The sequence below is a fragment of the Cavia porcellus genome, unplaced genomic scaffold, assembly GCF_034190915.1.
Source record: "Cavia porcellus strain 051 isolate PalLab524CR breed Dunkin Hartley unplaced genomic scaffold, mCavPor4.1 scaffold_15, whole genome shotgun sequence".
NCBI classification, from domain to species: domain Eukaryota; kingdom Metazoa; phylum Chordata; class Mammalia; order Rodentia; family Caviidae; genus Cavia; species Cavia porcellus.
Genome location: NW_026947498.1, coordinates 11,440,107 through 11,452,256, shown reverse-complemented (window position 1 = coordinate 11,452,256; position 12,150 = coordinate 11,440,107). Strand labels below are relative to the sequence as shown.

Sequence of the window (12,150 nt, the reverse complement as noted above, 5' to 3'; positions counted from 1 at the left end):
TTCCTCGTTGTTCTCAAGGGAATGAAGGTCATTCTTATGCCAAGCTGAAGTAGAAATCTCCTGTATTCACTTTTTCTAATCAATATTATGTCATAAAAAAAAAAAACACAAGAGGTTTGCCTTATAATTTTAGAGATTTAAGCACTTACATTTTTGTGAAATAGCAATTTCTTTTCAATCTAATTCAGTAAATTAGTAAAATACTAAAAATAGCACAAAAATAAAAGTTAACCATTGTTGACCTCGTTTTCCTTTCTTATTGATAATTTACACATCATGCCTAACATGCACGAGGTTGTAAGTTCAATCCCCGGTACAAAAAAAAAAAAAAAAAAAAAAAAAAAGATAATTTACACATCAAATACCCAAATCTAGATCTTAACTGTACAGGTCAGTGAATTTCAATTCACACACATTTACACTGTGTGATCACCATTCACATCATTATATTTCTATCAAGATTCTTCCTCCTCAATGCTCTCTGAGATAACGATTACTTTTTTTCTAGCATCATAGATGTGGTTTTCCCTGTTCTTGGATTTAATGTAATTTAATATAGACACACATGACATATACTCTCTAGTGTCTGTGATTCTTTTGCTTAATAATGCTTGTAAGATTCATCCATATTCTCATGAATTTGTTTATTCTTTTTTGCTATGCAATATTCTCTTGGGGAATTATACCACAATCTATTCAATGCCTAGCTGGTGGACAACTGAGTTGCTTCAGATGTTCGGTTTACTATAAATAAAGCTACCATTAAACATGTATTTTATTTTGCAGAGAATTTCACTCATTTTTCTACTTTCACTTAAAGTAGAATGGTTGTATCACAGCAAGTAAACACATAGGCTTAACAGAAACTGTCAGTTTTTCCAAGTGATGGCCCATTTGACCTTTCAGTAAAGTTAATGGCACCCAATCATTTCAAATTCTCAATGCTTGGTATTACCAGTCTTTATATTTCTGCCATTCGGGTTGGATGTTTGGCAGAGCTTCATGAAGTTGTGCTACCCTCTTCCATTCTTCTTAATGGTTGTGTGGTAATTTTCAGTCTGAGTATGCTAGAGCTTACTTATTTCCCTATCGACAGATTTTTTTTTATCTGTATTTAAAAAGTTAAAACTTTTAACTTTCACCATACACCCTCAACCCACACTTTTAAGCCTACATGCAAATATTTCCGGTGTGGGTCTCAGGACCCTTGAAGTGTAAAACTTAAGGGCGGGACAGCACATGCCATGGAAAGCCCTTCACAGCTTGCCCAGCCTTACACTGCCTTGTCTCATGACACAGCCACCTTGAACAAGAAAGTCAAGGAGATATGAGTCCTGTCCCATCTAAGCCCAGGGCCACATCTTCAGCTGCCTTTTCATTCTGGTTTGTTGAAGTGCCCTTTCTTAGTTTCCACTTCTCCTTTGATGTCAGCATTCATAGGATGGATTATTCTCTTTTCTCTTTCCTGGCTACCTTTCAAACAAGCTAGTTTTAGGAAAACAGCTTTAGTGACTGTCATTTCAACAAAGCAAGGACATGGAAAACAAAAACCATCCAACGAATTTACATGCCAAAAAATAAAAATAAAAATAAAAAAAATAGTAAAGTTATATACCTCAAAGGTCCTGCAGTCATCTCTTAGGACCACCAGCCTGGACTCCGCTGCTGAGAAGGAAATGAGAAGCTCCTTTTACAAGAGTTCCCATTTCCTGCCTGACCAGGAAAGCTCCTTCACTTTGACCTGGGCGGATGCTCCCTGTTAGAAGCTCCTGAGAGTGCATCTGAGAACATTATGATGCCCACAGATTAAAGGACATATTCTGGAACCACCATGAAAGACATCCTGCTGCCGTGGGAGGAGTGTGTGACACGCAGATCCCGTCACCCTGGATCCCCACATGGGCTTGTCCAGCCCTTGGCCATCCAGCCCTGTGGGGCCAGAAACCAGAGCAGCCTCACACATCTCGGCTGCCAGCGCAGGAAGGAGCGAGCCGAGGGAACCTTTCCGGCTGGGCCAGCCCGGTCCCCTAGGCTGGGTGAGTTCACCAGGGTTCTGGGAGATCATAGGTGCTAGGCTGCAGCCAGGCAGGGCACGCCAAGACTCCTCAGCATAAGCCTCCGCCTCCCATCATCGTCGGGGTGTGCGGCCACGCAGGCAGCGAGCAGCTGAGGATAGGCACCTCTGCCTGTCGAGAGCAAAGGCCACTGACGTCCCTTCACGCCTCTCCGAGAGGCTCTGGCCCCATGGACCTGGATGTAATGGGCGGGCACAGGAAAAAACACTAGGGCAGAGCCATGAGGCCCAGGATTTGGTTACATATGTTCACGTGACACCACTCTGACCAATGAGATGCAAGGATGGGGAGCCAAGAGGATTCTGGGATACCTCTCCCAACTCATGGACAATTTAGTTCCAGGATGGGAGAGTGTGGGTGGCCTATGTCCTTGTGTGGATTCCCTGCAGAAGTGACCTCACCAGAACTCTGGTCAAAGGCCTGGAAGTGTAGTCCAGTCTGAAGGAGTGGGTTGAGGACCTCTCGAGTCCAGTGAGATTACGATGAGCCTCAGGCTGCTGGAGCATTGAGCTGCTGTTTCTGTGACTCCCGTTACAGCTCCTGCTCCCCCAGGGAGAAGGCTGGAGCCTGTGTTCTGGGAAGCCAGCCTGTTATCACTGCAAATATCTCCAGCTGGAGGCCTCTAGCATGCCAGGCCAGAAGCTCATCTCTCTCACCAAAGGAATGCTCTGTGCAGCTGGAATGGCTCCCATCTTCCTCCATATGGTATGTGAACAGAATGCTTGTTTGGGTTTCTGGTACTTCCAGAGCATGTAAGGAATGCGAACGACCTAAACCTGAGTCCTCAGCTTCTTTTCCTCCAGGTCAGTGGCTACTCATTAAAATGAGTTGGATTTTTAACAGAGCTGGCCAGACCTGGGCTCCAGGCATGAGGACCAGAATCACTTAGTCTGGGTTGGACGTGTTATCAGAATCTTTATCTCCCCCAACACCAGCATAATCTAGAGGTGAAGCTGCAAAGAACTTCTGCTCTGGGAACTTGGCTGTGCTGGGTCTGAGGCCTGCTGGGAGGAGACTGCCCCAGGTCCCATCCTAATTTTCCTGAGTCTGCCGGGTCATCTCTGCAGTGGGCAGGGTGTATCCTGACACGTGGACGGTTGGTATATGTCTGGATCTTCCTGTTTGAATTATATCCTTTGTCTCTCAGGGCAGTTCAGCACAGCCATCCTCTGCCCAGCCATTCCCACCACAAAAGGAAGTCTGGGTAGCACTGTCACAGCTGCCCCATGGCCTCTTCAGCCACATTTGGGGTCCATCTGGCAGAATGGGAGATTAAATGCAAGCCTGTGAGAAACCTCATTAGATCCTACTGGCAGGAGATGAACAAACTGCAGAGCATGAGACAGAGCTCACAGAGGAGCAGTGGAGTATGACCCAGGAAGTCTGTGCTGGCCAGAGAGGAGGTGGTGAGAAGCAGCAGTGCTGGTGCACTGCGCACGTCACAGCACAAAGCACCCTGTCGCTCGGTTCATCTCATGACCACTGTCGGGCACTTCTCAGTTTACTTCTCATCCTTGCCACACCAGGTCCTGGTCCTGATGCTTTACAGGGTGACTGGGCAGCTCTGTGGGTGTTCTTATCACTCCACGTTAGACCGAAGCAAGCAGAGGTGCAGAGGTCTCACTGAAGCAGATCAGCTCTACATCTCTCCCTTAACCACAGTGTTGGGTTGTCTCCCATGATGTCAGGGGCAAGGCTGGGAAGATGGCAGGCCTGAGTTCAGTGCCACTCCTCCTTCAGTGCCCCAGATGTTGTACTCCTGGGGATTTTTGCCACTTCATCAAGACTCAGCACCAGTCCTTCCTTTTGTCCACGTCAGCACAGAGTTCCTCATGGCCTCGGCCCCTCAGAACACAGAAGAAGCTACCTGGACTGGACCGAGCAGAGGAAGCACACGTGTCTGTACCTCTAGGGGCTACTTGCTCTCCCCAGACTCACCCTGAGGTTTCAGCATTTTCTCTTTCTGCCCACGTTTCCCACTCTGTCACCTCCCTTCTCTGCAGCCCTGTTTCTTTATCCAGTCACAAGGGAGAGGGAGCGAAGCCCTCTATCTTCTGCTTCAGTATCTGTCAGGAGTTTGTACTAAGAAAAGGTACTTTCTATTGGGGTACTTCTTGCTGAACCAAGGCTCCCCATTTTGTGGCTACCGTGTCTTTGCCCTGATGGAGAATATGAGGGCAGCCGAGGAGTGGGTGGCTCTGTGCCCCTGCACCCCCTGTCCATCGTCCGACACTTTGTTAGCAAGGCTGGGGCCATGGCAGCTGCTCCACCTGAGCTCAGATGTTCCGGTGCAGGAAGCTGGGAGGAGCCTCGCCTGCTATACCACTGCAGCCAGGATCTGATTTTGACACCCTGGGAGCTCTTTTCCAGTGAAGCCTGAAAAAAAATTGTCTCAGGCTCCAAAATGCATGCATTGGCTTGAGGTTGATGGATGATGAATTGATCTGTTTTTACAAATAAAGCTCATGCATTTTTTTTCCTCTTCAAATTCTGAAAATGGCAGTCTCCTTTCTCCTCAGGGCTGAGAAGAACAGCTGGTCTGACTCAAGCCCCTTTATGGTTTCCAGAGAAGCCGCTGGCTGAAAACAGAACATCTGGTTTATGTAAGAGGCACAGCTCAGACTTGGCTACAAAGAACTGATTTCATCTGAGGGAGGCTTCTCACAGTAGTTGATCAGTTTTCTGAGGGGGTGCTTTTTCAGGATAAAGAAGAGAAAATAAGGAGGAGGGATGTGATGCCAGCTGCCCCGGGCTCTTGCTCTGAATAGTGGCTTCTTCCTCCTCAGCACTCCTTGTTCCTCCTTACAGTCAGCCTAAGTGCCCCACCACCATGCCAGATTCCCTGTCTGATTTAGATCTCTTTGTTTCTCTTTAAAAATAAAAATTATTTTAATACTCATTTATGAAACTTTTTGAACCTTCAGGGAGTAGGAAATGTTCAGACTTTCCCAGGTTTACTGCTGTTTCCTTGCCTTAGTGATTTCATGGCTAAAATATTTTAGAGTAAATTGCAGACATCCTGACATTTCACATGGTAATGCTGGAACACACATCTCTCAAGTAGTAAGAGCCCCTCTCTGCACCTATGGCTCATGGTGTCTTCACCAAACCCTGTTAGGAACAGCTCCAAACCTTGTCTAGTAGCACTTTTACATTGCTGTGCGTCTCTAGAATCGTCTTTTACTGTTTTTCTTTTTGTTTCTAAATTTTAAGTGAAAACTCCCATTTCTCTTTGTCCTGTGCCTGCCTCATCAGGACAGGAGGTAAAGCTGTGTTGACCTAATCTTTCTTTTGTGAGTTGTGACCATTATCTGTATCTACATCCATATCTTTATCTAGTTAGATTTACTTTTTTCAGCTTGTTTTCAGTATCACAACATTTCACCTTTTTATTTTATTTTATTTTTTATTATTTTTGAAACAATCTCATGCAGTTCAGGCTGCCCTTGAGCTCACTTGTAGCCCAGGCTGGTCTCAAACTTGCAGTTAACTCCCCCTTCACCCTCCTACATGCTGGAATTTCAGGCATGTGCCATCATGCCTGACTTTCATTTCTTCTTTTTAATTTAATTGTTCAAATGTATAGAACACTGACCTGCCTCCAAAAAAAAGGTCTAATGTTAAAGCTACCCCTCACCCATTCCTGTGCTCCTTGTAGGAATCATTTAGTCTTTGTTTTGTGACACCTTTTTTTACACACACAAAAATAGGACCCAGTATTCACAAATGCATGCTCTGCCCTTTCCCTTAACACCATCAGCTGGCCAGCACTGTGCAGGGTCTTTCCTTCTCTCAAGACTGAGCTTTCTGTGGTATACATCTTCTGTGGTTCTGAACAGTGCCTACCAGTGAGGTACTCCCAGGGTTTGGGGCTGGGGGAGAAGCCATGTGCTCTGCCACTTTCTGCTTCAGTACAGATGCAAGCATGGGACAGATGCAGGAATGTGGCCTGTAGCTGAACAGAGGCTGGTGACTCCCCTACCTGCCTGGGCTGCAAGCTGTAGCCATGGTACACAGCCGGCCCTCCTGCATCTCACAACAAAATGGGCTGCTGGGTTTGGTCCACCTGGTGGGTGAGAAATAGTGTTTCAGCTCCTGGTTTGCATCTTTCCCACTGCAAGTGAGGCTGAGCACGTGCATATTGTCAAAGGCGTTGGTGCCTGTCATCCTGAGATGTCTTCACAGCTCTTGCCCGTTGTTCTGTTGTTCTTGTTTGGTCATTTTTCTTCTTCCATTTCTGGAAACTCTTCATATGAAATAGATTATCCCTTTATAACTTGTAAATGTTTGTTCCCAAATTACCATTGGCCTTTCAATTTTGCTCTTTTTTTGGTTGTCAGGGATGTTTTGTGTTTTAATGTGATTTTATTTCTCCATTGATATGGAACCTTGAACAGTATTTAGAGAAATTTCTCCATGTCCAAGTTATAAAGCAAATCACGTGCCTCTTTCTCATACTCATATGATTTCATGTTTTGCTTTTGGCTCTCTGATCCACTTGGAGTTTTCCCTTTTACAATGGGCAATGTGACACAGAATCTACCTGTGTTTTCCCTGTGACAGCGTAAACATTGAGTACTGTTGGTAAAAAGTCCTTATTTTCCAGCTTGAGGCACTGCCTTTTCCTCAGACTTCATCTACGAGGGTGAGTCTATTGTTGAACTTTCTAGTCTGTTCTGTCTCCAGTCTGTTTATGCACCAGCCACACTTTTAGCTATGGACACTGCATGTATTTTTAACATCTGCTGGGGATAGCTCCACACCCCCGCCATTGCTAATCTTTTCCAGGCTTTTCCTGACTCTTCCTGTTTATTTTTTTCACATGGACTTAGGAATAAACTTGAGTAAACCATGGAGCAGACTAGAGGTCCTCGTGTTCCTAGATTTCCCTGTCTGAGACCAAGTACTCTTGTTTCGTGGCCGAGTCTGCTTGAGGTCCTTTGGCTCGGAACTTTCTTCTTATGGGTTTCATCTTCCTGGTTTGTCTCTGGCTATTTCATATCCTTTCACTATGGTTTTGTTATCCTCTCTGAGGATAGCTGATTTCTTCACCCAGAAGGGACATTTTACAGTGTTAGCTCTGATGTCGGTTTTATTGTGCTGTTTACATTACTTCTACTCTCTGGAACTAGCATTGTTATCACCTATAGTAGTGCTCATGTCCACCATATGCTGGGAAAGCTGTCCTTTCTGACCTCTGGGTTGGGGCGTGCCTGCAGCCTGCGCTGCTGTTGCACAGAGCCTTGGCTTCCCCCGGGGCTTTGACTCCTGACAGCAGGATGTCACGGGGCATCTGGCTCGTGGGGAGCCATCTCTGTGATGCTGGAACTGTCAGATGTCTTCCTCCTCAGTGCTTTTGGCCCTGAGTCTGTCCCATGCAGTATCAAGAACATGGTCCCTGTCTTATTCTACTTGAATCAACTTTTATCTTACACATAATAAAGTGACCTCATTCAAAGCCATAGTTAAATAAGTTTTGATAAACATAGACCTTGTAATACCCACCACAACCTGAAGGTGTGGACGAAATGTGGCGTCCTCCTGAAGGGTCCCTCTGCCCCCCATGGCTCCTCCCACACTCCAGGCAACCATATGTACCTTTGACGTCCCAGCCTCTTCCAAGAGCTGTCTCGGTGGAGTCATTCCATGTGTACCCTTCTATGCCTGACCTATCACTGCACAGAGAGCGAGTCCTGGGGTCCACTGTGTCACATGTATCAGCAGCTTGTTCTTCTGTGTTACTGAGTGGATTTTGTTACCTGGCATGACAGCGCGCCACACCAGTGGTAACTAGATTTGTCTACAAGTCGGGGATTTTATAAGTGAAGCAACTGTAAACTTTTCTGTACAGGTCTTGGTTTAGACTAATATTTTCATTTTTTCTTGGAGTGATATGGCTTGGAATTTCTGGATTACATGACGTGTTTGCTTCACTTTTTAAGCAGCCATTTCCCAAACTATGTGCACTGTTTGTATTAACATCAGTAACACGCGGCAGTTAGAGCCACTCTTCCTGCAGACAGCTTGCGGTACCATCTTGTGGGTCTAGGCGGTTAGTGGTATCTTATCAGGGCTAAATTTTCCTTTCCTCAGTAACTGCTGAGGTGGAGTACTTATGTTTATGGCTTGGTCTTTCCTTTGTGAAGTACCAGTATCTGAGCGTCAGAGGTCTCTTGCCCCGGGTCTCAGCAGAAATCAATGTCAGTCCACCCTAGGAAACCAGGAATTGTTGGTGAAATCTAGTTCCTTCGGTTGGAAGACTGAGTCCCCTTTTGTTCTTGGCTGCCCTTGGGTTCTTTTGTTTGTTTTTGAAACAGAGTCTCATTACATAGCCCAGTACTCCTACATCTGCCTCCTGAGTGCTGAGATTACAGGCCTCCATCTGCTCCATGCCTGGCTTTGCCCTCAGGTTCTTGCCTGAACCCTACACAGGCAGCTCCTGAGAAGGCTTTGGATCTAAGCCGTCCTCCCCAAAGCTCATGTCCAACTGTGAGGCTTTTGGAAGTGACTGGTTCCTGAGGCTCTAGCTCCATCAGTTACATTGATCAGTGAAGGAATAATAATTTGATAGCATTATTGGGAGGCACTGAAAGCTGGAGGTGGGGGTCCAGCTGAAGGGAGTGGGCCATAGGGGTGTGACCTTGTCTCCAGGTCCTTCTCTTGGGTTTGTTCTTTTTTTCTGCTTCCCATCTATTGCAAGGTGAGCGTCTTTACTGACATGCATTTCTGCCATTATGGTTCACTTCATGCTTGTAGCAGTGGAGCCAGCCAACCATGGGCCAAAATCTCTGGAACCAGAGAACCAGAATAAATTTGCCTTTCCTCCTGTTACAGCTGAATAATTGTGCAAGTTCTTGTGTACGAGGATGAGGAAAGAGTAGCCAAGTGTACACCCACTAGTGAGTAGTAAGTGGTTCTAGTAAAGATGTGTGAGGTGCCACCCAGAGACTGAAACTGAAGAAGGTCAGGTTTTATTCCCTGCTTACAGATAGGTTGGCATTGGAATGAATGTAGCAAATGTCTAAAGGGGGAACTGAATATATGTAGCTTTGAGATTTGGGTGGGCATAATCTTAAAGAATCTTAAAGAATCCGGATAAGAATGCTTGAGTTTAGGGCTGTAGGGGCAATGAGTACAGATTGGTACACAGAGCCGGTATCAGGGGACTGCAAGGCTACCTTGGCTCACATTAAATTTTATTCTCCAGGAGCAAGCTATTGCCAGTAATGGAGAGTCCACTGTGTGTAGTGTGCAGCCCGAGTCTTTCTCAGGTTACTCTTAGGCCAGTCCTGACAGTAATTACATTTATTGATCAAGGTAGCAGCAGCAACAGGAAAAAAGGAAGAGAGAAAAGAAGGCCAATAACCCCAGGTTTCAGAATTGCAAGGCCAGATGCCTCTGGCTCTAGGTACTTCCCACTGACCCTCCCCCTGGTGCCTAGGTTTTTGTTGTTATTTTCATTTTTTGTCTCTCTTAGGATAATGGAAGCAGGTGATGTTTATAATCAATGGAGTGAAAGTAGTGACTCAACTCCTTTATGTCGCACTGTCCTAGAATCTATTTCTGAGACCCACCTCATACTGTATCAGGTAGGACCCTTGCTGTGATTATATCTGACCATGCGGTTCAGTTGTCTTTGAAACTGGTTTGTGGAAAAAATTTGGAAAAGCTTGGAAAAGCAAGTTCCACAAAATGGAATGCTATAGTGAGTGAGATTCATGAGAGATACAGGCAGTAGCTCAGCAGACAGCTAGTAAAAGAAAGGTGAGCAGAAAAGACTGCTTGCAGTGTTTCAGATGGGAAAGCAGACTGTCGGGTGTTGACTAGAGGCTATTCATGTCACACTCTGGCAAAAAAAACTTGTCCATGTTTTGTTCATACTCTGATACTTTGGGAGAAGCTGAATTTAAAGGTGATGGATTAATCCATGGAAGAAATTTTGAAGTAGCACAACATTCATGGCATGGATATTGCTAACCACTTTTTGCTAGATTATAGTGAAAATTGGGAGCAAAAAGCAAGCAAGCCAGAAAGTTTAGAAAAACTTGAAGTTTGGGCAGAAAAGCATAGCTAAAGTTGAAGTGAGAAGGTGTGATTGCTGAAGAGATTAGAGATGTTAAAAAGAAGCCAATACTTTGCACTGAGGTAATAGGAAAGATGCCTTGAGGGCATCTCAGGAATAGACCAGACTCTGCCTATTGCAGGTTCAGGGATATAAAGGTGTAAGCTCCTTTGATAGATTCAGCTTTGCAAAGAGGCTTCCAGGACTATGCTCACTCCAAGACACCTGGGAAACGTTTCCCCACATTCAGCCATCCAGGCATTTAGAGGTCACTGCAGTTGTGGGCCAAGAGTGCCCAGTTACTGCTTGTGCTACTGGGAAACCTTGATATGTTCATGTGATGATGGTTTTGCAAAAAGTAGAATGCAAGGACTATAGGCTCTTGGAGGCTTCCACTCAGATCTCCAAAGAACGTCTAGGAGGCCAGGCAGTATATGCAGGGTCAGCGTTCCTGTGGGCAGTCCTTGAGAGGGTACCACATGGATCTGGAGCTGGGTGAGGATCCCAGGAAGTTAGAGATGCTAGAAACATGGAACATCTTCCAAAGAAATCTGCAAGTTCCAAATACAGCCAGCTCAAAAGAGAGGACAAGTGGCTTGCAACTGTTAAGACCGTAGGGGTGGGGCTGCCTAAGCCCACTAACCTCACATCTTGCTGCCCCATGACCTGGATGCTAGACATGGAGCTACAGGATTGAACATTTGACCTTCTGGGTTTGGGTCTTGCTTTTGTCCCTTCCTCCTTTCTATTCCCCTATTCCAGTGGTGGTGAGCCTATGGCACACATGCTGGAACAGGCACACAGGCCCCTTGCCATAGGCATGCTAGCCAAGTTGCCCAGCGACTGAGGACCAGATAACAATTGTTTTTCTAAACTAAGACCTCAGTATTCAGGTTTAATTGCAATAAATGAGTGGATTTTGAGTTGCATTTTGGGAACTCATCCTTGAAAGGTTCACCATCACTGCCCTATTCCTTTTGGAATATGAACATTTAATCTGTGCCATGGTATCTTGTCTTTGATTTTATGGTGCTGACATCTGAGAGTTTCCCTTGTGTCTCAGAGGAGACTTCTGATTTGTACTTTTGAGAAGTGTTGTAACTGTTAAGACTTTGGGCACTCTAATATGTTTTGTGTAATAAGATGGACATAATTCATTGGGGGCCAAGAGTGCAATGTTATAGTTTGGATTGAAGATGTCCCCCAAATAACTCCTATTAAGAGGTAACTGGACCATCAGGGATCTGACTTCATCGGTGGATTAATCTACAGTGATCTGAAATCAGATGACATTATTGGGAAATCAGGAAGACGTAGGAGGTGAAACTGAATAGAAAGGAGTAGGGAGCAGGCCTTGGGGATCCTCTTGCTCAGGCCCCTTTCCCCCTGGCTCATCTGATTCTCCCAGGTGCCATGAGTCAAGCAACTTTTCTCTACCATGTCCTTCCACCATGTTTTGATTTTGCTTTATGCTCATAGCAGTGGAACCATTAGGGGGGCATGTCCAGAGAGGGAGCTGGGGACTCACTGTTGGGTGGGAGTTTGTCTTGGGGAGAGGGCAACACAAGGGCAAGTCTTTCCCTGGGTTTCTTCAGGCTCTATGTGCCAGCTGGGCCCTGGCATGCCTCTTGGCCTTTGATGCCTGTGGTCCCTGATGGCTACCTGTGCATTTGGTGATAGTGCAAATGGGGCTGAAGAGGGGTGTATTGAGAAGTCATCCAAGACCCAAGTTTGGAAAGGTGGGCCACATATTCCGGCATACCTGGAGCTACTGTACAAACCTGAGGGTTACTGGGAAGGGCTTGGAAAATGGGGAAAGACTTCTGGGAAGATGGTGGAGTGGTAGCAGCAGAGAAACTGGACACTGGAATATAGATAGCATCATGAGGAAGACAAGGAGGAGGAAGTAGGTCCCCTGGACCCAGGAAGAATCTGAAGTGCAAATTGAAGCCCACAGAGAGAGTAAAAAGAAAATCTTTGATGAAAAGAAAGTGGTAGCCAGCATTGCCTTCT

The 12,150-nt window shown here is 45.7% G+C and overlaps 1 long non-coding RNA gene across 1 annotated transcript; it reads left to right on the top strand.

Annotated features, from left to right (window-relative positions):
- Positions 1-2,384: 2,384 nt before the first annotated feature.
- LOC106026062 (uncharacterized) lies at positions 2,385-4,974 on the top strand. The gene is made up of 2 exons (XR_001199686.3): positions 2,385-2,780; positions 3,223-4,974. It is a non-coding gene; the product is annotated as an uncharacterized LOC106026062 (long non-coding RNA).
- The last annotated feature ends 7,176 nt before the right edge of the window (positions 4,975-12,150 follow it).